Source organism: Pseudopodoces humilis, chromosome 6, assembly GCF_049639895.1.
Source record: "Pseudopodoces humilis isolate 2021_Gansu_Grassland_sample_001 chromosome 6, ASM4963989v1, whole genome shotgun sequence".
Classification (NCBI taxonomy): Eukaryota; Metazoa; Chordata; class Aves; order Passeriformes; family Paridae; genus Pseudopodoces; species Pseudopodoces humilis.
In genome coordinates, this window is record NC_142205.1 from 21220884 (window position 1) to 21246020 (window position 25137).

Below are 25137 nucleotides of genomic sequence, written 5' to 3' on the forward strand. Positions count from 1 at the left end.
TTTAAATGCACTCACTGATTATAACTAATATTAGCTTTCAATACAACATTTTTTATTTAAGAGCAAAAATATGTTATAGAGTTTTACACTGGGAAGTCAAAGTCATAAATACAAGACATACAGAGATCAATAGTCATACTTTTATTATCTGGCAGGAAACTAGGGCAGTAAGAAGTTATGATTATTATGTTTCTTTGCCCAACAAGAACTTAGGTAAGCAAATATTTGTGCATTGAATTTTCCTAACTCCAAACACAACATATTCTTAGTTTGACAGTGCTCAACTATTCCTGACTTATGCAATTAAACAATTCAAAATAATCTGTTATACTACTCAAAACTCCACAGTCTATGACTGGCAACTAGGTCCTCCTCTCAACTAAGGACATTTCCTTTTTTCCTTTCTCCTTCTGAACATACAGTCTTGTGAAATTTTAATAAAATGACAAACCAGGTGATATTCCCTGATAAAATCAGAAAAGTGTCCCAAAAACTGACCATAGCCCATGATAAACCAATGAATTTATCATTCATTTATTAACACCACGTTGCTTCTTTTCATATCTATTATTTACAGTCATTATGCAGGTATCCAAAGTATTCCGGCTAATGTAAAACAGTGAGAAATGTGTGGAATCATAGGATAGAATAATTTAGATTGGAAAATACCTTTAAGATCACCAGGTCCAAACATTAACCTAAACTGCCAGGTCTACCACTAAACCATGTCCCAAAATACCACATCTACAGTTATCTGAAGAATGTCCAGGGGTGGTGGCTCAACCACTTCCTTAGACAGCATGGTCCAATGCTTGACAACACTTCTTGTGAAGAAATTTCCCCTAATATCCAGTCTAAACCTTCCATAGTACAACCTGAGGCCATTTCCTCTTGTTCTGTTGCTTGTTACCGGAGAGAAGAGACCAACTCACAATTGGCTATAATCTCCTTTCAGGCATTTGTGGAGAACAATAAGATCTGCCCTGAGCCTCCTTTTCTCCAGGCTAAACCTCTGCAGCTCCCTCAGCCACTCCTCATCAGACTTGTGCTCCAGATCCATTGCCCTTCTCTAGACTTGTTCCAGCACTTCAACAAGGGCAGTGCCCAAAACTGAAGTGTGGCCTCAACCACAGGTGGGCATGATCACTGCCCTGATCCTGCTGACCACAAAGAGCATTCAGATATTAATTTTTTGAAGTGCTTAGCTCACCATTAAAATAGTTAATTAAGTGAAGTTAATGATAAAAATTACAACAAAAAGTAATGATTACAGCCCAGTTAAAGATTAACACAGAGGCATCAATTCAGCTCTGTGTCAAAATACTCCTTATTTAAGATGAATTCCTTCAATGTATTAAATAAATTAGAATAGCAATAGTGCCTAGAGGTCCTGATCTCCTGCCAAAACTTATTGTTCTATGAATAAATATAATGAGGAAACAGTTGCTTTTACTTAAAGTTGCTGCTATTTTCTCTTGGGAGTAGAGATGGCTTCATGTTTTTGACACTGTTCATAATTCATCCTAAATTTAATATTTTTCAGAGAAGGAAATAGAAATACTCTCTTTACTAACATCATGCCTGTCTTAACAGTTTTTTCTTTGTTTCAGACCAAGTTTCTTTCACAAAGCCAAACAATTTTACCTGACCTGAACCTAGCTTCATGCTATATTTTAAAATTATGTGCACACCTTAACCCAGGAAACACATCCTAAATTTCAAAGCATGACACCAGTCAGTTTACGTAAGCTTCCCATAAATCTAGAAGAAGCTGTGTCGCCTAGCACTTGTTTCTATATTTTACAAGTTGCTCAAACTAGGCCATTTACCTACCTAAAGTTCCATTTTCCAAACAAATGTGGGCATATAAATCTAGTTAAGTGGGATGTAGTTTACAGATTTGCATATTTTTTTCTCTTTGTCTCTCTGTCCCACTTTATCTTATTTCTTTTTCTTTTCTTCTGTCTCAAAAATAAAAAAAACAACTCTGCGAATTCTTATTCTTCTCACTCAAGAAATTACCAATTTCCAGAAGGGTTACTTATTTTGCATAGTTTGAATGCCACTTATTACAATGTACCTATCCAAAATCTTACCAAGGAAAACATAATCTCCTTTGTATTTGTGAAAAAAGACACACATGTTGTATAGTTAGTCGAAGATTGCATGCTGCAAGTACCTAAAAGAAGTGTAATTTAACCTAATTCCTACTTAGGAATCTGGTATTTTTTAAATTAGTAACTAACAAGACAGAATTTGAGTGTGCTACAAGTCACACAGGTAGAAAAACCACATTATATTATAACACAAATTCTCTTTATTATAAGCTCTTCTACAGTTTTCCTGCATAAATTTTATTTCAAAAGACATGGTAACTCCTCGTCTTCTCTGTGCACTTGCTTTTAATCCTAGACAGTTTGGGGTTTGTTTTTGGTTTTTATTTGAAATAGCTAAAAATATTAATGTACTACTCTAAAGTAGTAAAGATCACTATAACCTTAATTGCAACTACTTAAGCAGTCAGACTAGTTGACCTCCAGTGGCCCCTTCCAACCTTAGCCACTCTGTGAAGCATAAAAAGACTAGACACAGCTGGGTGACACTGCTGTCCCAGAGAAAAGCTTAGTCAATGAACTGAAAGGTAATGCTTCCCCCAGGTGCTTTGGAAAATGTCATGATCTCTTCAACATGATGGAGCTAACAGGATTACAGAGATCAGGGTGAAAGCCAGTTATGGAGTTAAAAGGTACAGCCATCACAGTTTGAACTTTTAATCTTGAAGAAGTTACAATTTTCTCTCCTCATGGCTGCCATAGACACGTTTGAATCCAGGCTTCATATTATTCAATTTAAACTAGTGAAGAAAACCTTAAGGTCACTTGATAACAAGCAGAACCATTTTGCAAGCTGGGAAATCCATCATTCAAGGCCTTCTGATGCAAGTGTCTGAGACTGTAAGTATTAGAGTTCTAAATATGCCAGGAGAAAGCTCACCACCACTGAGAGAAGCATGACTCTTGCTCAGTCTTCTGTATGACTACCAAGTGACAAATATTACAATACTGCCACACCAAAGCTCAGGTATATTCAAGGTATTTATCTAAGATATCAGGGTAAAATTCCCCCTTTCAGCATGGCACAGACGAAACCACACCTGGATAACACTGATTATTTTGTTGTTGCTAAGCAGTGTTTACACTAAGTCAAGGACTCTCCTCTCCTCTCCTCTCCTCTCCTCTCCTCTCCTCTCCTCTCCTCTCCTCTCCTCTCCTCTCCTCTCCTCTCCTCTCCTCTCCTCTCCTCTCCTCTCCTCTCCTCTCCTCTCCTCTCCTCTCCTCTCCTCTCCTCTCCTCTCCTCTCCTCTCCTCTCCTCTCCTCTCCTCTCCTCTCCTCTCCTCTCCTCTCCTCTCCTCTCCTCTCCTCTCCTCTCCTCTCCTCTCCTCTCCTCCTCTCCTCTCCTCTCCTCTCCTCTCCTCTCCTCTCCTCTCCTCTCCTCTCCTCTCCTCTCCTCTCCTCTCCTCTCCTCTCCTCTCCTCTCCTCTCCTCTCCTCTCCTCTCCTCTCCTCTCCTCTCCTCTCCTCTCCTCTCCTCTCCTCCTCCTCTCCTCTCTCTCCTCTCCTCTCCTCTCCTCTCCTCGAGTCTCCTCTCCTCTCCTCTCTCCTCTCCTCTCCTCTCCTCTCCTCTCCTCTCCTCTCCTCTCCTCTCCTCTCCTCTCCTCTCCTCTCCTCTCCTCTCCTCTCCTCTCCTCTCCTCGAGTCTCCTCGAGTCTCCTCTCCTCTCCTTGAGTCTCCTCTCCTTGAGTCTCCTCTCCTCTCCTCGAGTCTCCTCTCCTCTCCTCCTCTCCTCTCCTCTCCTCTCCTCTCCTCTCCTCTCCTCGAGTCTCCTCTCCTCTCCTCTCCTCTCCTCTCCTCTCCTCTCCTCTCCTCTCCTCTCCTCTCCTCTCCTCTCCTCTCCTCTCCTCTCCTCTCCTCTCCTCTCCTCTCCTCTCCTCTCCCCTCCCCTCCTCCCCCCTCCTCTCCTCGAGTCTCCTCTCCTCGAGTCTCCTCTCCTCGAGTCTCCTCTCCTCGAGTCTCCTCTCCTCTCCTCTCCTCTCCTCTCCTCTCCTCTCCTCTCCTCTCCTCTCCTCTCCTCGAGTCTCCTCTCCTCTCCTCGAGTCTCCTCTCCTCCACTCTCCTCTCCTCTCCTCTCCTCTCCTCTCCTCTCCTCTCCTCTCCTCGAGTCTCCTCTCCTCTCCTCTCCTCGAGTCTCCTCTCCTCTCCTCGAGTCTCCTCTCCTCGAGTCTCCTCTCCTCTCCGGCCAAAGGGATATTCCATACCATATGGATCATTCCCAGAATGTAATCTGGTGGGAAAGCTAGATGTGAGCCACTGCTGGGGAACTGGGTGGGCATTGGTCACCAGTTGGTGAGCAATTGCATCGTGAATCACTTGTATACTCTCAGCTTTTAAGGCTATTATAACAGGAGAGTGGAGGGGCATCTTCACAGCTAATGTAATCTAATCTTCCCCACAGACTGGATCTCCAAGGAGAAAAGGTGAAAGTTAACATAACACTAAAGCATGTTCATAGTTAAGGACTTTTCTGTATTTCTCTGTTCCTAATTCATTCTCTGTTGTTGCTGGGTCTTGTAACTTTGCCCCAAGTCACAATTATCACAGCTGTCAGTTAGCCATAGACCCTTTTTCCTTAAAATGCTTACACCTAGACCTCCAGTGGACTGTGACCAGTGCACAGACAAGATCTTCACAGAAAAGGTAAGAAACTATGTCTCCTTTCTTTCTCAACCAATCTGAATTTTAAGCAAAAGACACCTATATCAGTTTACTTCCATGTTCACATTGACACAGTTGATGTCTTACAGAAACAATGGTGTATAGGGTCAGGCTTTCTCTACAAAGAAACACATCAAACTGACAACAGTTCCGGGAAGTCAGGTCTCACCAAACCTTTTCTGTTTGCTTTAAATGTTACTTGAAATATCAGAAATCATCAGCACCGTAGTATGAGGCACCACTAACATCATTCTGTGATTGAATTATACTAATCATGATCACATTCTGATGAAGGAGCATATTTCCCAGGTCAATTGTTTTGACAACTTCTTGCAATATTCCATGAAGCAAATCAGTACTGAAAATGAACAAAATATCCTATTTGATAGGTATGTGTTCTGTTGTTACACTATTAACTTACAGTATAAAGCCAAAAGGCAGCTAGTAATTATCTTCAGACAAAATGTCCATAATGGCTTGCATAATGCCTTGCATTATTAAAGTTTCACTGAAAAGTTTAGATTTATGCAATATATATTGCTGTAAACAAGTTTATGTAAAATATAGCAGGAGCCTGGATTTGTTGTGTCTTGTCTTGGAAAAGATGAATATACTTGGTATAGATCATGAGTCTCACACTGGTGCTAAATCAAGTGTTAGAAAGGTAAAGTTAGTTACAAGGAAATGGAAGGTTAGCAGAGAGTGAATTTAACCACTGGAAGAGTAATAAAGTAGAAAATAGTTGAATTAAAGCTAAATACATGAAGTCTGACAACAGGGCAGCCACTTATATTTATACTTACAAGCTAAGAAAGGTGCAAAAATTGATATTCTGAGTTTGATACTAATTTACTGGTATATGGCCTTGTGCAAATCAGTTAAGTGCTGTTAGTTCTCTAAAGAGAGGACATGTCAGACAACTACCTGGAGTGGCACATCTCCTTGAGGATGATTCCACTTTTCAAATCAAGCTGGGTATGTAAGAGGCCCACCCACTACCAATTCTGGTCTGAGTCAGCTTTTCACTCTTCAAAAATATTGCACCCATTCTGGGTACAGATCTGCCCACAGAGATACGTATGCTGATCACTTCCAGACTGCATGTTTTTTGAAAAACAAATCTGCAATACGCACATAAATATTTCCATTTTTTGAAATTCATATTACACACACACACACACACACACACGCACACACACATATATATATATACTACCACATGTTGGTAGTATATAAATATATTTGTAGGTAATATGTAAAAAAAATTGAAAGCAAATGAGAGCATTTAAAAAGCAAGTTATTTGCCTCTGAAGAGTTTTTTAAATTTATTTTCTTCCCAAACTACATGAGGTCTGATCATCACAAATCATTTGTGCAGCATGCATTCAGTACAGCGAGCTGTCCTGGAATAAATAACACAAACAATGCCTATCTATGAAACTTTTATATAAATTTCTAATTATAATGGCCTTTTAAAAGTGATTTTATTTTTCTCCTTCTCAGCACATGTTTGCCACCATGTATAGCTGTTCCTAATGAATTCTTTCTTTTACTCTTTGGTACTTTCTGTCTCAAAGCCCTTTTTGATTCCCAACTCTATGTACACGTATCTCAAATTCCCAGATGAAACATGGTGTTGACTCCAGAGCTCAGAAGTACTTTTAATTCTGAAATCTACTGATTTCAAAAAAAGTTTTATTTGAATTATTAATTATAACTGTTGAATCACAAATCACACACTGTAAAAAAGTAAATCAACTAGTAGGCAGAAGTCCTATGTGCTGAATATAATTTTAATTAAAATATAAATTGTTTTTAAGTGTTTTGCAGGCTTGAGGCCTAAATACATCCCCACTGAATTGAACAACCATAAACACAGATTAGAACTGGAGACAGGAGAGTAAAAACATTAAATTTGATTTATTTTATTTTTATACTTACCCAAAAGTATTTGTATATTAATTCCTAGGGAGTTCAATTTGTGTGAAAGCAGTGCCATTTAAAAGTAGATGACACATAAAAATTACACTAGTCATTTAATTTAAGGGTGTTTTTTAATGATGTGAGCTTAGAGTTTGTCCAGTTTTCCTTAAAATCTGAAGAAACATTTATTCTGTAACTTCATGGAATATCTGTCAACTGGGAAACCAGTATAAATTAGTTTCTCCTAAAAAAAAAAAGCAAGAAAGAAATGAAAATTACAGTATAGAATGAAATTTCCTCTACCTATTTTAATAACTAAAAAGATCCCAAATAGAAATGAAAGATCATATATGAAGTAGTTTATTATTACTTATGTTTTCTGTGTATACACACATGCATATTCATAGACATTTAAAGAAGTAGTTGGAAAGTGTTTTTCTTTTTAAAAATTCCTTAAAATTATGCCGTTTCTTTCCCTACCTAATCCAAACCAAATAAGAAAAGATATGTTAACAATAAAGCCTATGTAAAAAGACAGAGAGAGAGAGAGAGAGAGAGAGAGAGAGAATCTCTTGTTTGTGTTAGGTCTGTCTGAGATGGAGTTCATTCTCCCACAGCAGCCCTCACAGTGCTGTGCCTGCTGGAAAACCTCTGATATCACACCCATGGTTTGGGTGCTGCTGGGCAAACACTACAAACACTACACTACAATATGTGTATTTAATTAATAAAATAGAATATTCTGAGAGTACATAGCCAAAAATACCCTCAGAAGCACTTTGTGGGAAATAAGGAAATTACTTCCCTGCCAGGGAATAAACTCTGCTATTGCTTCTTCTTGGAAACGGTATTACAGAAATTAACACATCTTTAGAGTAAGAGAGAATAGAAAATTATCCATGATGATAACTACTTGTCTAAGACCCTTCCAGGATTGCTGAGACAATTCTTTTGTGGAAGCAAGAATGGTGAAGCTGTGTTCTTCTCTGTTCTGTGTCTGCCAGGACATCAGCACTTCCCACTGAGAAGCATTGGATATACTTCACATCCTTTCCACATATTATTCTATAGTTAAAAACAGAGTTTTCTCAGATGTAGCTTCTTAAGGCATAACTATGTTCTGATGAGTATGGCCAAGACACTCTACAAGCATTGTCCAGGCTGAAGTTTAACTAACCAAACCAAAACTACAATTACCTTGCTGATTTTTGAGAGTATGTACACAACCAACCAAAATCTTCAACTGAGTAAAAATCTTGCTTATCTAAAAGGTGCTGACTCTAAATAAATCAGAAAATGGAAATAGCATACTGTTGACCTGTTAAATATTTGTTAATTTTATTTCATTTTAGTTGCTATTATCCTGAAGCGCTATAAGTAAATACATCTTCAGGGCCTTTCTAGAACTATCACGGTGATTTAGTGCATCAGATTATACCAGGGCTGCTCCTGAAATGATCTCTAAGTTTTATAATTGGTTGTAAAATACTGCAGTAATTTTACTTTCTCTGTGGTCAATTTTTTTCATCATAAAATATTTCCATTATCATAACAACAAATTAATTTTATGTGTGGAGGAAAAAAGTAAAAAATTAAGCAAAGTTACTGTAAAAAAAATATTTTTGATTCTATTGTATAAATTCTGTAAGTTAGCAGAGGTAGTTGCCCTATAAGTAACCCTTAATGCTTTAATCACACTGAACCTGAGATTTTAAATGGCTAATCATCAATACAACTTTGCACAACAATTTCTTCTTCACCTCTTCCTTGCTCCTTCCTTTCATATTTAATTATTTTAATAATTTATTTCAGGGTTGATTTCTTCCAAGAAAAAAATTTTAAATTTCTGCAAAAGTTAAAAATCTAAGAGTCCAGACATAGAAAGTTTCCTCTCCTCCATAGATGCTAAAACTATTCTCATGGAAATAAATAAATCTTGTGAAACCAGATAATTGCTTCCATTAGCTTTCATTACAACCAGGTATTTGTGATTTTAACTCACTTTGTGATTAGATAAGGCAATAGAAAATTGGGTAAAAAATCTGCAAGAGTGAAGGACACCATAAGGGGAGGGGGAAGAAAGGAAAGGAGTAACTGAAATTTGTCTGTTTTAGAAAGAATTTAATACATGACTGTTTAATGGAAGATGAAAATATAAGTAATGCTTAAAAGAATCTCACTTCTTTCTCTTATGTTTCAAAGCTATGCAATGGCACAACTCGAGCTAAAGAGTAGGTAGGCATTATACTAAAAGCTATTAAAAGCAACCTAATTCTTCTACTTTTTGGGTAATTCTCTCGCCAGTGGAACATTTTATACAAAAAGTGCATTTAAGAAAATGGAATGTTGTTCACAGTTTCCTGAAGAAGTGGATTCTTTATATCAAATGAAAAGAAATGTCTGCCTGGAGTCCTAAGTCAGATGAAAGACTTCAGAGTGCACTTCAGAGCCAACCAAGTATTGACTAGATGTATGTAGCTCACATTTAAAGTGAAGGGTTTTTCTAATATTATTTTAAGATACCTAACCCTCCTGATTTTATGAAATGGGAGCTCTTTAGTACTTGTGTCACAGCTCTATCTAAAAAACTAGGGAAAGAAAACTAAATTCAGCAGCACTTCTTTTTTATTCAGGTACAATTTCTAATCTCAATAGCATGGACATGTCACAGAACCACAGCATAGTTAGGGCTGTCTTTTAAATGCATTGTCCTTCCATTTCCACCCCAACATCTAAAAGTCTAGATTATTTATTTGCTCTTTGAACAAAGGTCAGGATTGTATGAAAGGCTTGCATAGTGTCCACTATTCAGAACAAGAGGAAAAGCAGACATAAATAAAGGGAGGAAAAACACTAACAATTTGACAAGAAAAAAAAACAAGTGTTATGCCAGGCAAAAGAGGATGGGGTTTTTTTTTTGAGACTTTGTTTTTCCATCTGAGTGAAAGAAAAATACAAGTCCACCTATTCATCCTGTCAAAGTGAATTATTTTTTCTTCCCAGACAAAGACAGCAAAGACTAACTAAAAGAGTAACTGGTCTGTTCCACCAGTCTTTAATGTTCAAGTGCAGTTTGTTTGAAGTCCTGCACAAATTAATTCCTAGGAGTAAATGAACCAGTAACACAAAGGTGTAGTTTAGATCTTTCAGTTAATTACTCTAAATAAAAAAAAACCACCCAGCTATTCAGTCTTTCCTCCCTTGTATATTGTGTTGTTCCCGAGAATACAGATAAAAATGGGAGTAGGTTGTAACTGCTCCTACATACTGACAAATACATTGACAGGCTATTGTTGAAGTACACAAAGCTGTGATTCCTGCTGTAAGAACAGAAGTGTGGTTCTGAATACTTGCAGTGATAACATTAGTCTCTGTCTTTTGAGACTTTTCATTCTCATGTATAAAGAAGAGATATTACTAATTTTTCACTTGTATGACTGAGCACTGCCTTTAAATAAACCATGCTATAGGCTGTACTCTGCCTAGTCATGATTTTAACAAAGAGCCAAGCTTTGTCTCTTTCTGGGGAACATTTTAACAGCTCAGTTCTGAAGATCTTAAGTGTGTGAAGGATTGATTTTTATATCCAGTATATCCTTTAATTAATACATGCCATCTGCAAATTATTCTTCCAATTTGTTATTACATTGCTTTTCTCTAATCTTGAACACATGGGGTTTACATTTGCCTTGAGGAAAAGATCTATCAGACAAGTGTTCTAAAAAGAAAAGTTGACAAATACTACATGAATGAGTCACAAATGATTTCTTGCATTTTGCAAACTGTGAGACTTACTGTTCTAAACAAAGGATGGCAGTGAGCTGGAAATGGACTGAAATTGTTGCAAACCTGATGCATTTTTCCAAATGGAGACAAATTTAAGAGGAGACAATGAGAACAGCTGCCTGGGAAGTAGTCAAAATGCAAAGGGAAGGACTGGAAGAGTGGTAAAGAATGATGGACACTAAGTGATTGCCAAAATCTCAAGAATGATGTTTTCAGGAGAAGCCTGAGGCAGCATGTGTCAGAAAAAATATATCTCTGAAATAACTCACTGAAGTTATTAGGATCTTATGCAGCAGTGGTTGAGCAGATGAACAGAAGAAAATGTTTATGAAAGGTCTATAAGAGGGTCAACTTAAATGAAGTAATTACTAGAGAATAAACTGACTTCCAGGATTTTTTTCATTACTATTTTGTATTTTAATCTTTCCCCATGTAGTATGGGAATATAAACAATAAGATATTTTGTTATGTAGTCTTATCTCTTTCTTCTCTAAGGAAAAAAAAAAAGTCTGAAAAGGAAAAAAAGCAGATCACTAGTAATCAAATAATTCATCCCCTGTTATTTTTCCTCTCATAAATTAATCCATAGAAACCATTTCACAATTAATGTCTCCCTACAGAAATTTTCAAGAAGACCGATTGCATACCTAGCACTGTGTTTTCAAAGGTTCATTTCAACAGTGCACTTCTGAAAGAATTAATCACTTAATAAACCTACATGAGTGAACCTTTTGAAATAAGAAAGATTAAGAAAATACAAAGTCTTAACTGAGGAAAATCTGTATGTATACAAGAATTTTCACTTAAGTAGCCTCTTGTAAAACGAATTTGAACTGATTTAGTCCCTATTCCTTGTCCCTATTTTTTCCTTTTCTTTTTGTTGGCTGTATTTTTAGGCACAACATTCTACAAGGTGACAAAAACTTCCTCTCTTCCATGCTATAAATACCTAATCATGCCATTCATCCCTTTTACCTATTCGACATTTATTTCCCTATTGCAATTCTAACTAATGTTAGTGTGTGCATGTATGCTTATATATACAGTCCAGTTCTCAGTCGGTCTAAATCAGTCCAGCTAAATTCATCCTGGCAAAAGATCAGTGCCCTAACAGCCTGCAGAACACGCCTCACATACTCTGTTAAATCTGTATATCCAAAGCAGAACCAGCTCTTTGCCTAGAGGAGAGGCCTAGAGGTTCAGTCATTTACTGGACATACAAGTTCTCCGTGTATTTTTAAGCTGTTCAGTGTTCCCTGATTGAACATCACTGCATATAGTCTGCGTTACGGAAAATCTTCAGTTGCTAAGTCACTTGATGACATATTTGGGTGGCTGTGTACTTCTGTTTTCTCTGGTTTTCTGGGCAGGAGTTTAAAAAGATTTGAAAAGGGCAGAGTTGTGTTTGGCATGAGCTTTTATAGGTACAGCACGGCTACTCCTGTCTGGAATAAACAGAATGAAACATAAAGTGATAATCCCTTGAAAACAAACTTTTTTCCTGCTCCTCACCATTTCTTTATTTCCTCTTTAGTTCTTTATTAGCAGAACTAATAAGTAATAAAGTAATAAAGAGCTACAAATACCCATCTAGTGACTTAATAATAAATCCACCTTACCTCTTTTTTGGACAGATGTTAAAATCTGGAATTTACTGCAGAATGCTTCAGGCAGATGCTCAGTCAGACTGCATGCTGTCATCCCAGAATTTCTTTTTCTGTGATATGTCTGGCTAATATTCAGCATATGTCAAAATAAAGTTATAATCTCCACTTCAAATTAATACCCTTATACCATATCAGTCTTCATGAGCGTTCTTTTTATTAACTGAAGTAATCCTAATTGCTTCAGACTGTGTCCAAACCCAATTTGACATACAATATGTTACTGGTTTGTTTTTTGTTTTTAATTTTTATTTCTGCACAGCTCTTTAAAAGAAAATCGTGAGTAGCCTCTAGATATCAGGAACAGTTTGGAAATCTGACTGTCTCTTTATATAGAGTGTATTGTTCCAGTAATGGCAACACTATCTAGTGTTTCAAAATACAGCATTATAATTTGTATCTCCACTAGAAATAGTCCAACAGTGGAGGCATTTTAGGAAATAGCTGTAGTTTCAGACAAAAATACTAGTAATTCTTAATAGTAAGAGACATAAAAAATACATTTATTTTATTTCGTAATTTGAAATTTCTTATTTAGGATCAAAATTTTAAATAAGTGCCTACAAATAAATCCACAATGTTTGTCAGTTTTTTCTCCACATAGACAAATACATCATTTCAGACATCTCTTAGACAGTTAGGACCCTTCAAATATCATACAAAACCCTTTCAAGAGACTCACATTAATTGCACCCCACTGTAGTCTGAGTATTGTTATCAATGTATTATGGAACCAGAACTTCCCATTTACCAAATGCTTCAGCTGTTGAGAACATACATTCTGAGATATGAAACTTAAAACACAAAATCATCAGCTATTAAAAACAGAATTCAAATATATTATAACAAATACTAACAAATATTAGTGAATAATAACAAATAGTTCACTGCTGCATTTGTGAAGTAACAGTAAGAAATCGAAGTGTCAGTCTTTGTGACAGAGATAAGGGAGTAAACTTAAGAGAGAAAAAATATATTTCCTGAGTTTAATTAACAGTATTTATAATATAAAAAACCAAACCAGGAACAAACTATTCATACAACACATCTGAAATGGATAGTTCCTGCCAAAAAGAACTACAATTGTGTAATTGTATAATTTGCCTGTGTAAAAAGTCCCTCTCCAGCTTTTTTGTAAGGCCCTTTTAGATGCTGGAAGGCCTCAACATGTCTCTCTGCAGTCTTCTCTTTTCTCCAGGCTGAACAATCCCAGCTTTCTCAGCCTGACTTCGTAGGAGCTGTGAGCCCTGAGCCATACCAGCCTCTGATCATTTTTGTGGTCCTCCTCTGAACCTACCTCAACAGGTCCATGTCCTTCTTATGTCTGGGGACCCAGAGCTGGACACAATATTCCAAGTGGGGTCTCACAAGGGCAGAGTAGAGGGTCAGAATCATCTCCCTCAACCTGATGGTCATGCCACTCTGGATGTAGCCCAGGATGAGGCTGGCTGTCTGGGCTGCAAGCACACGTTTTTAGCCCATGTCCAGCAGCAGCGCTGCTCTCAATGACTTCTTTTCCCACTCTGTACTCATGTCTGAGGTTGCTCCTACCCAGGTGTATCACATTAGACTTGCTGAACTTGGTTAGGCTCACAGGCTTCCTTCTCAAGTTTGTCCAGGTCCTCCCAGATGCATCCATCCTTCCGTCATGTCAGCTGCTCAGCTTTATGCCATTTGCAAACTTGCTAGGGTGCACTTAATCTCACTGTCTGTGTCATTGATAAAGATAGCAATCTCAAGACAGATCCCTGAGGTCCACCTAGACACAGAGCCACAGATCACAAGTCTCTGCCTCACAGACTCTCAATACATTACTGATACGGGGTTTAGGAACTGGCTGAAGAGCTCTGGCCAATTCCTCATCCACAGAATAGTCTACCCTTCAAAACCATTTCTTTACAATGTGAGATAAGGATGTTGTGTGAGAACATGTCAAAAGCCTCACAGAAGTCTAGATGACATAGTTCAGTCATCCCTTGTCTCCCCTCACAGTAATTTGTACTCAAATTCTGAGTACAAACTTACGCAGGAAAGTAGTAAAGTGGAATTATTGTTGTATTTTAGCTCCAGAAGATAGACATGGTGGAGGCAACTTAATGAGCCAAATCTTCCCAAGGTATAGGACTCATGTCTCTAGGCTCTGTTTGAACATCTGCCCAAAATTATAATGTGAAATTCTAAGTTCCATTTATAATATAAACCCCATTTACTATGCTCACTATTGCTTATACATCATTATTTGCAAATGCTGACACAACACTGATGGTGGCTGTGAAAGATATTCTTTGTATTTAAAGCAGGTGCTTAGAGCAGATCACTACATCAAAGAAATACCATCTTCCCAGGATACATTTCCCAGATTTCCAGGGTGTAATTGCAATATACTTACTTCCCTCATTAAATATCAGACTAACTGAAGCAAATAGTATCAAGCAGTCTTCATTAGAGTAGTATGGCAGGTAAGAGACTTTATTCAAATATATTTCTAGTTGCAAGGAGGAATCTACACATACATTCCAGGTCTTGTTACTTAAAGACCTTCAGTTGTGTCATGTTTTGTGCATGTAAGCAAAGGGATTTAAAAATGTTTATATAGAATCTGCACATTAAGTTTACAATGATACCAGGGGGTGTTAGAGTAAGGTTTGGGAGGTGGAGGGAGAAGAAAACAAATATTTATTATGGAGGTAATATGATTTTCTTTAATTCAGGTAGTCAACATCTGTGTCAAAAAACCCATAATTGTTACCTATATTATTTCATCTAAGTCCAGATATTTTAAAACTTGCTATTGGAAATCTATTGATATTTTATAACTTTTAAAAACCTTAAATGAACCTTCATGTCTTTCAAGTTACAATTGTGCATAGCAATATGTTAGACACAGATGAAAACTGAAAATTATTCTGTGAAACCTACTGCGTCCATATGATCCCAGAAATTTCTACACGAACAATGTTACACTAAAAGCTCTCAGGACAGATAAGAGCCTTCAGAGGTTTTTTGAATTTCCAGATAAAAAGATGTTGTATTCAATTTTTCCCAACTCAAAACAGAAGGATTTATTAACCAATTAGTTTTAAAGCAATAAAAATAAAATAAAACAGCCAACAATATAAAAGATTTGCTATCTATGGAAGGCAAGAAAAGTTATTTTCCAGTATATTTCATAAAAGTTCTCACTATGGAAAAAGAATGAAAAAATCATAGAGCCTGTTCCAATCCCATGTTTTCCCTTTACAGTTCTCTAAATCATGATTCTGTTCCAGATAAGCTTTCTCTTATTATTCACACAAGAAGGAACACTGAACAGGAAAAAAAAATAAATAGAATTGACTTACACTTACACTGACTGCTTCAAAAGCCTTAGTGATGCACACTTTTATTGTCAGTCAGAACTAAACATTTAAGCATTGATTAAAACTAGGTCAAATTATAAAATAAGAAAAAAATCTTAAAATCATGGTAAATAACCGAATATTCATGCATGCTTGTTTTCACTTTGAAATCTTTCATCCAGAATACTGAAGTAAAGAGGGGAAAAAAATACCCATTGTCATTTACAAGGCTTCTTATAAGTAACTTTCAGCACTTCAGAAGCAACTGAAACTATCATTCTACAACAAAAAATATATAAAGGAAATGGAAACTGGAAATAAACCTTTCCAATATTTAAATACTCACTTTAAAAAAGCTTTTTAAGCTTGTTTTAAAGTTGCATTTTGGGACCCCTGTTGACTTCTTTTGTGAAAGCATTCACATAATTGAGAAAGCAGCAAACTCCCTGCTCTTGCTTTATGCTTTTGTTCAGATGAACACCTGGCCTATAAAATTCAGTGACAGAACTTTCCCTAGGGTGCCATTTTTTGTAGAAAGCTAACAAAACTTTAAGAAGTATATATTTTTTGCCTCATTGGAGCTTACACAGCTTTATTTTACACTTTTTCCATCTGTTTCTCTGGCTTGGCTGTGGGTATCAGCATGTCCAATGGAAGCTGTATCACTTGTCCAAGAGAAGCCAGAAGTCAGCAGGTTTCTGCTTACTGCTGGCTGGCAACCCAGGCAAAATATTCCAGGGAGAGGAAGACAGGAGGGAAGGAAGAGATGGGAAGAGAAGAAAAGAATGATTCTCGTTTCTTCTACAAAAGACTGTGCTTGTAAATATCTTCAGGGATTAACGGAAGGAAGAGTCTCTCATTGCTTGGAGGGAGCCTGAATTAATTAATATGAAAAAAGCACTCAGGAATACTCATAATGTCTTTTTAGTTCAGGTGAAAGCTGGCCTAAGATCTTATTCTGCCTTCCATCTACACCAAGTTCTCCTCTTTCCTCTCACCTCTTTCCTCATGCCTTGGTTACAGAAGACTTTAAAAAAGTGAAGGAAGAACACATGCAAAACAAGCCATGGAATCCCTCAAAACTTAAAGGAGTGAGAAATCCTTTAAAATTATTTGCATCAATGCTGGTTAAATTTAATTGCATTTTTTTATATTTCATTATTGAAAATAAAGTGGAATTCAAATATTACCAAAGATTGGAGATATTTATGTCTTAAATTCAGTAACTTGCATGTTGTAAAGGGCTGCAGGAGTAGATGTGAAGAATGTAGTTGAATATATCCTTTGGATTTTCTCCTGGTCATTACATTCCACATAAGCAGATTAAAAAATAAAATTTAAAAATAAAATTTAAAAAACCCACAAGAAACAGAGATACAGCATTTTGTGTCAACTAAAGAAGAAAATGACAGGTCATAGATGGTAACTTTTATCTACAGGCATAACACAACCACAGAAATGTGCATTTCCACACAACTTCCTGATAGCTCAGTGATAGGTTTCATTTTGTTTGGGATTTCAATGCCACCCTTTCCAGTGTCTGTCTGCACTGCATTAGACAAAACCAAACCCTAACAGCTGTCATGTGCAATTCATTCTCCCTCTCAGCCTGTCCCTGAGGGAAGAATTGTGTGCACTGGAGTGTTTTCTTTTTGATAGGCTTCTGCATCTTTTTTAAATGTACAAGTTTTTCTCCATTTATATTACAGAAAAGGAAGCCAAGAGAATGTGCCTCACACATGAAGAGAAGTAATGAATGTGGAAAGATTTAGGAAAGGTAACTGGAGTTGGCCATGCACAGACTTGATAGGCTGTACTAACCTATTTCTTTTAGTAAATCTGCTTCACAGATCAGCACAGAAATATCCATAGCACCACATATGGGATTCATCGTATTTCATGGAAGTTTTTTTAGAAACTAGTTAATGAAAACAGTTATAAGATTTTTTCAGCTAAGTTGAAAGGACTGAGAATAAAGTGGTGTTTTCCTTTAGATAACGTAACAGTACTTGGTTCGCCTAACACCTGTTAACAGTTTCAGAGGCATGTCAAGAATATGCTTCTACTTAGGCCATAAACTAAACAAAAAAAGATCATGATATTAGGAGGTTTTATCATTACTGTATGTTCAGTGAAGAGAAAAATAATAAAGGCAATCCAGTGTTTTCCCCTTGTCCTGCTTCATAAAGTATGAATGACTGTACAGTGAGGTCAAGGTATCATAATTACACTAATTTCTCAGATGCATGTGACAAACATACAGAGAAATTCAAATGCTGAAGGATTTTCAGAATTCTGAAATATTTTAAGCTGGGATATTTATATCCTGAGCACATACTTTGAAAATCTTATTTTAAGAAATAAGAATACACTACTCCTACCTAGTCAGACTAAACTGAAGATAATTTCTACCTTAAAATTAAATTGTTTCATTACAAAACAATTAGTCCAAATGCTTTGAGAATTGGCTTCAGCAATTCCCTCTATTCCCCAGTTCCTTGTCTACACAATAGAAATGTTTCCATTTGTTTTCTCCTGTATCTGCACTTCACAAGAACAGTTATTGTATATATCAACTAAGTTGTAAGCTTTTTAAGCAAATTCCACAACTGTGTTATCTTCCTTTCTGAATCAGTATCAGAGGCACATCAGATTTATTGATTTGTGGTATGAATTTTGCTTCTAGTTGTTCTAATTTTTTCTGCTTTTTTTAGTACTTTGTTTGTTCAATTGAGGTTCAAAGCTGGTAGCTTATCATACTACTTGCCAGACTGCAGAAGCTACTTAATAAGAATGTATTCGATACTAAATATATTGAAAATACTAGTTTAGGTAGCAAAATGGTATTCAGGAAAAACTTAAGTGAAAAAGCATTAGGTAGTATAAACTATAAATAGGGGTGTATGCTCCACAGAGCTCCATTTTAGAGCCACTCTGCTTCAACATCTTCATAAACAATTTGAATGCAGGACAAGAAGGCATACTAAGTAAGCTTGCTGACAACATCAAATTGGGAGGAGCTGCTGATCTTCTTGAAGGCAGTGAGGCTCTGTAGAGAGATCTTGACTCTTAGAGGGCTAGGCTGTCACCAACCATATTAAGTTGAACATATGAAATATATACAAGTGCCGTATCCTACAGGTAGAACGGGACAACTATGAATGTATATTCAGACTGGGGAATGAGAGGCTGGAGAGCCGACCTGCAAATAGAGATCTGTGTGTCCTGGTCCATGACAAGCTGAACAGGAGTCAGCAGTGCCCTGGCAGCCAGGAGGGCCAAGCGTGTCCTGGGGGCACCAGGCCCAGCATGGCCAGCCAGGCAAGGGAGGGGATTGTCCTGCTCTGCCCTGAGCTGGGGCAGCCTCATCTTGAATATTGTGTGCAGCTTTGGGTGCCACAGTGTAAGAAGAATATAGAGATATTAGAGAGCATCCAAAGGTAGGCTACAGTGGTGGTTAAGGGTCCAGAGGAGAAGCCATCCAAGGACTGCCTGAGATTACTTGGTCTCTTTAGCTTGGAGAAGAAGAGACTAAGGGAAAACAGCACTGCAGTCTACAACTTCCTCAGGAGAGGAAGAGGAGGGGCAAATACTGATCTCTTCTCTGTGGTGACCAGTGTCAGAACCTGAGGGAGTGGCCTGCGGTTGTGTCAGGGAGGTTTAGGTTGGATATTAAAAAAAGGTTTTTCACCCAGAAGATGGCTGGGCACTGGAACAGGCTCCCAGGGAAGTGGTCACAGCACCAAGCCTGACAGAGTTAAGGAAGCATGTGGACAATGCTCTCAGGGACATGGCATGATTCTTGAGGCCATCCTGTGGTGGTCCAGGAGCTGGACTCGGTAACCCTGGTGGGTGTCTTCCAACTCAAGATATTTTATGATTGTGCTACCACTGCTGCTATTAGCTAAGTACAGTTTTGGTTTTCAGTGCTGTTACATTCATGCTTCTAGTAAGATTGTAGATAATTCTGTGTTAGGTAATTTACTAGAACAAAATATCTTCATCATAAAATACAGGGTTTCCACTACCTTCCTCAGAAATAGACCTAAAAAAACCTGAAAATCTAAAGTATAAAAACTGAAATATCTTGACATTTTGGGTTGATCTACTTGTCAAAACAGAAAGCACAATATGGAAAAACATAAGCTTCAAATGCATGATGATATTATCCATATGGAATATAAGGTATCCTGTTTCAATCCCTTGCTTTTAAGAGTTTTATAACTCCATGCTACTACTTAGTTTATTTTACAGCTTTGAATTAATAAGGAAATATTTTTTTCTAGTCAATCTGAAGACTTCTCAGTTTCATCCTAGTAAAAATAGAATGAAATTATTCTTGAATCTATCAGAGTCACCCTGCTGGTTTTCAGCTCTGATTAATAGATACAGGTCATTGTCTTGGAATCTGTTTTCCTAATAAAAACCAACCTCTTTAACAGTACTGCTTCTACAATGTGTCACAGAGCATTTACCTCATTCTCTTAAACATGGCTTAAATAGCAAGGTATTACTGTCTTCTAACGGGAGGAATAACTTCTTTCATCTTCATTTCTTTATATGCCATTCTACTTCATTCTACTTTTCAAAAAGCAGGAACAATACAGTTAAAAGCACATTTTTACCTTTACTTGTATCTCATCATCTGCACTATGGATTTACAGGTTTTATGAAAGGACTGCATCTCCCACACATAATGCTTCTGTCTCCTGCAAGGCTAATATTTACCACTCTTTCTCTCTAAGACCCTCAGAATATGATTTATTTCAGTCACTCAAAGAGCAGAACGTCAAATACCTACAGGAGCATTAATATTATTTCCTAAGCCCAAGAAGCATTAATTTCCTAAACCCAAGTCACCAATCTCAACAAGATGGTTTGTGGAAGTAACAAATATAATAGCATCCCTAAAATTTTAAGGTCTGCCTTTTTTGTTTTTTGCATTTAGTGTCCTTTCCTAAGAATTGTCAGTCCAGAAAAAAATGCACAGTGAAACAAGGCTCCTAAGCACAGTGAAACAAGGCTTTCCATGTACTCCCTAAAGTACTTCAGTACTGGCAGCACAAGGTGTATGACATTATGCTTGAAGAGCTGCTCTTCTTCTGTCTCCAGCTCTGCCCAGATGAGCTTCTGTACTGCAGTTCTATCCTTTAAATATCCATTTTTACTCTGTAAAATGAGGATAACAGTTTTCATTTTTACAGCATCCTCAAAAAATTCAGATTAGTTAACTTTTTAATTAAAATAGCTAATTGTATATACTATGTTTTTAGTCTTTTAATTTGTAAAATACAGAGAAAGCCATAGTCTGTATTTTTCAATAGAGGAAAATAAAACAAAACCTTTCATTTTTATAATCAAAACCAGATACAGAAAAAGTCACAGAGACTGAGTACACATGACTTGTCAGAACTTCTTGTCTGCATTTTGCTCTGTTGACAATAGTGATGCTTGTTGTCAACATATTTATTGCAATAATATATTTTTTCCTGGGGTTAAGTGTTTATACAGATAATTTACTTTCATTTTCAAAAATGCTGATTAGTATTATTGGGGGAAGGAGGGTGGTTGTGTGGAGATAGATTTCATTCAAACTAGAACCAACAATCTGTTGGTTGAGGCTGTATTAATATATCTTAGACAAATATGCTGTCATAACTCTATGTCCATGCATTTTAGAGGTTTATATAAAAGTGATGTTAAAATGTTGTCCTCACCTCAGTTGTTAGAATTCTTCATATTATTGCAGGGGGAAAAAAAGAAATAGAAAAAGAAAATTAAAAAGAGAAGTTTTTTGTCTTTTGTGAGTCTCAAATTTTTGCATCACTTCACAATCTATATTTACATTGACTAAGAAGTGGTTTTGCAAAATATCAGCTGTTCTATTAAAGGCATGTAGGAATTACCAACATACTTAATCAAATAAAATATCACACAGCAGTAAAGTAAAACATCTTTGTCAGATTTATGGTAATGGTACACTTGAGGAAATTACAGTAGTTGCTGTATGTAATTTTTAACATTTTGAAATGTGCAATGTAAAGTCTCATATGAATTTAACTGCACATTACTATTTCACTATAAACACTTTTTGTAAGCACAGGGGATTATTGAAGAATATTTTTCCTCTTAGACTGACTTCAGATCAAAAAGTAGTCCTACATCACAGAAGAAATGTGAATGAATAGCAATACAAAAGAAAAAAAATCTAAAGAAAACACACAAACAGTATAACCCTAAGCTGCTCATCTAACCAGAAAAATATGGCTGAGCCATGCAACTGAAAAATTGCTAAACCATGGGCATCATCTCCAAATTCCTTTTAGAGATGCAGGTCTGTTTTAGGTGACAATTTTGGCAAAATCTGGATACATAATAGGGTTTTAAGTAACAAGTAACTTACTCTGCTCCTTTGCAAGCAATATAATGGGATATGACCAAACATGAATGAAGTTTAGCCATGGGGAAAAAAACAGGGAACAGAAAATTGCAAGTATTTATCCAGGCTAGCTTTCTCATTGGCAAACATCTAATTGAGGAGAACCTCACAAAACAATTCCTGCAATATCTGTATGGAGTTGTCTATAATTACAGAGGGATATCCAGATGATTAATATAACAGGCTCTATAGAAGTCTCCCAGCAGATGCTTCAAAGAAGGATGGAAAAAACCTTTCAATGGCATTTAAGTAGTGTCTAAGAAAAAACTTCCTGCAGCAAATGAGAAGTGAATAACTGTATTGATTTTATACTTCAACAATATCTACCTCAAACATTTTATGCTCTATTTATTACAGTTAGATTAGGTTGATGTATTTCATTAAATGCTGCTATATCCAAATCTTGTTAACACACATTTAGAATGATCACATTATAAATGATAGGAGAAATAATGCTGGAGAGCTCAATTCCCTATGCTGTTTAAGGTATCACTGCAACTAATACTGGAGGGGCCAGAGCTGGATGTTGGACGGAATCACTGCTTACAAGAAGCTGCTTAGAAGGTTAACCTAAGGAAAGGCACACACAAGTTAGAGGTCATTGGGTCCATCACCCTTCTCAAGTAGGGTCACCTATATCTGGCTGCACAGGATCATCTGCAGATGTCATTTGAATATATTCAAGGTTGCAAAATCCAAAAATTCCCTGGGCAACCTGTGACAATGCACAGTCACCTTCACCATGATTCCTGATGTTAACAGAGCACCTCCTGTGTATGAACTTTTTATCCTTTGCCTCTGGTCCTGTCACTGGATATGACTGAAAAGATCCTGGCTCCATCTTCTTTGTATCCTCCCTTTAGGTATTCATATATACAGATCTCCCTGAGCTTTTTCTCCTCCAAGCAGAACAGTCTGAGATCTCTCAGCATGCCCTCATATGGAGGATGCTCCAATCCCCTCATCATCTTAGTGGGCCTTTGCTAGACTCTCAGCAGTAGTTCTTAGTCTCTCTTGTACCAGGAAGCCCAGAAGTGGACACGTTCCAGATATCTAGGATAAGTAATTGCAGATAGGCCTGTATATCTACTTATATAAGATGTGCTGGATGGTTAAAACTCAAGAAACTCAAGAACTGGAAAGTTCCAAATCATGTGTATTTGCTCAATCCAATAAGCCCTGTTTTGAGGCAAGACTTATTAATGAAATAATTTGCGTTCTAGTAGTCTTCTGCCCATCCCTCTGAAGAACAAACAGACCAAATTGCATAGACCTTACATGAGACCTGTGATGTCCATCTGTTTTCAATTATGTCTATATATGGCTTCTTTTATGCATTATATAACAGATTAATTTAATATCCTGTTATATAATGAAGCCTACAAATTTCTCTAGCAGAACTGTCCTCAGTACTTAAGTACTTAAGTATTAAGACAATTTTTCTGCCTAATTTCTCTGAAAGTTTTTAGAATAGATGCTTTAATAATCCAAGACAAAAAAATAAGCAGTTCCAGTGCAATCAATGTTTAGTTCCCAGTAGAACACATACAAATTTCATTAGAATTCATAGTTTTGGCACATATAGTATATGACCAATATTATCTTCCCAGAGGAGAACTGTACTCAGCATTTCTGTTTACATATGAGATTCCATACCCCACATCATAACTTAAAAATTAATTTTAAAAAAGCCCCACAAACAAACAAAAAGTAATTAAGGAAAACAAAACAAAAGAAACACACCTAGGGAATCAGTAGAGAGCTTAAAGTGACCACAAAAAGAATTAGCCATATGCTCTTCTCTTGCTGTATAACACTGGGGAAATCTTTCAAGGAAGTTTTTTGCCTTTGTGCCATAGTTTTTGCCTTTGTTTAGTTCTCTGCATGGGAATATGCCAGCAAAACTTTAGAAACAATCAAGAATGTTTTCCAAATGGTTCTGTCTTTCCTCTACTTTTACTCCCTCCAAATATCAAGGTACAGTTAAGAAATACAACTGAGAGGTTGGGATTGAGATATTCTACCGTTGTCATGGAAATTTGTCAAATATTGGACAATGCCTGATTTGCTATGATCAGACTAGATGTAATCTAAAATTTGCCTGAGATTAGATTGAGTGTAAAAAGTTTTCTTTTTTTTCTTTCTGTTTACTCACAGCTTTGAATTTTTTTATGCATTTCAAATTGTATGGGGAAAAAAGGGTCTTTTTCAGAAGCTATTAATCTAAAAATGTGTAAACATCCCTGAGTTAGAATAGCATCACATTGTACCTCATGCAATGTTTCATTTGCCATTTGGACACAGAAACCTTAATTTTTCTTTTAGAGTTTATCACATTTTTGATTGCCTATTATAATCTTGTTTCTGTAGAAGAATTTTTTTTATGCTCCATAGATGATTCTATGTACAAAAGAAAGCTGATCTGAATATTTATCATTTACTCATTACCATAAAAGTATCTGAGAAAAGAATGAAGATAAATTCAAATGTAACATTTTAAAACATACTTGTTTTAATAGATTTTCCTAAGATTCTAGCCTTCAGTGTAAAATTGCAGTTTTAAACACAGGCATCCTTTACTTAGCTTTTGCTTTTACAGGCATTGAGAATTCATAGATCTGCATTTTAAAATGTGAACATATTTTCAATTGGTTGGCTTATGAAAACCAACCAATTGAAACTGAATAAATTCTACATTATTTTGTTCCTTTTTTGATTTTTTCCACTCAAATTACTATTAATTGACTTGGTGAAGATTTAATAAACTCATATGTAGATCTGTGGTGAGATGACCTTGGCTGAGTGCCAGCAGCTCACCAAGCCCTTCTATTGCTCCCCTCTTCAGCAGGAGAGCAGAAGATGAAAAAAGGCCCTCATAGGTCAAGATATTTCACTAAAGCAACAGCAAAGGTCAAGCTCAGACAAGCATATGAAACAAAGATTTATTCTATATTTTCCATCAGCAAGATATTTCCAGCCACTTCCCAGGAGGCAGAGCTTTATCACTATGGTGGTTTCTCTGGAAGGCAAATGTTGTAAATAACAAATGCCTATTCATTTCCTTCTCCTTTTCTTAGTTTTTGTGTCTGATCTGACAACATATGTTACATAACACTGGTCATTTTGGGCCAGGCATCCCGTTTGTGCCCCTCACAAAATTTCGCTCAAGCCCAGTCTGCTGGCTGGGGGGTGGAATGCTGGGGACACAGCTGTGC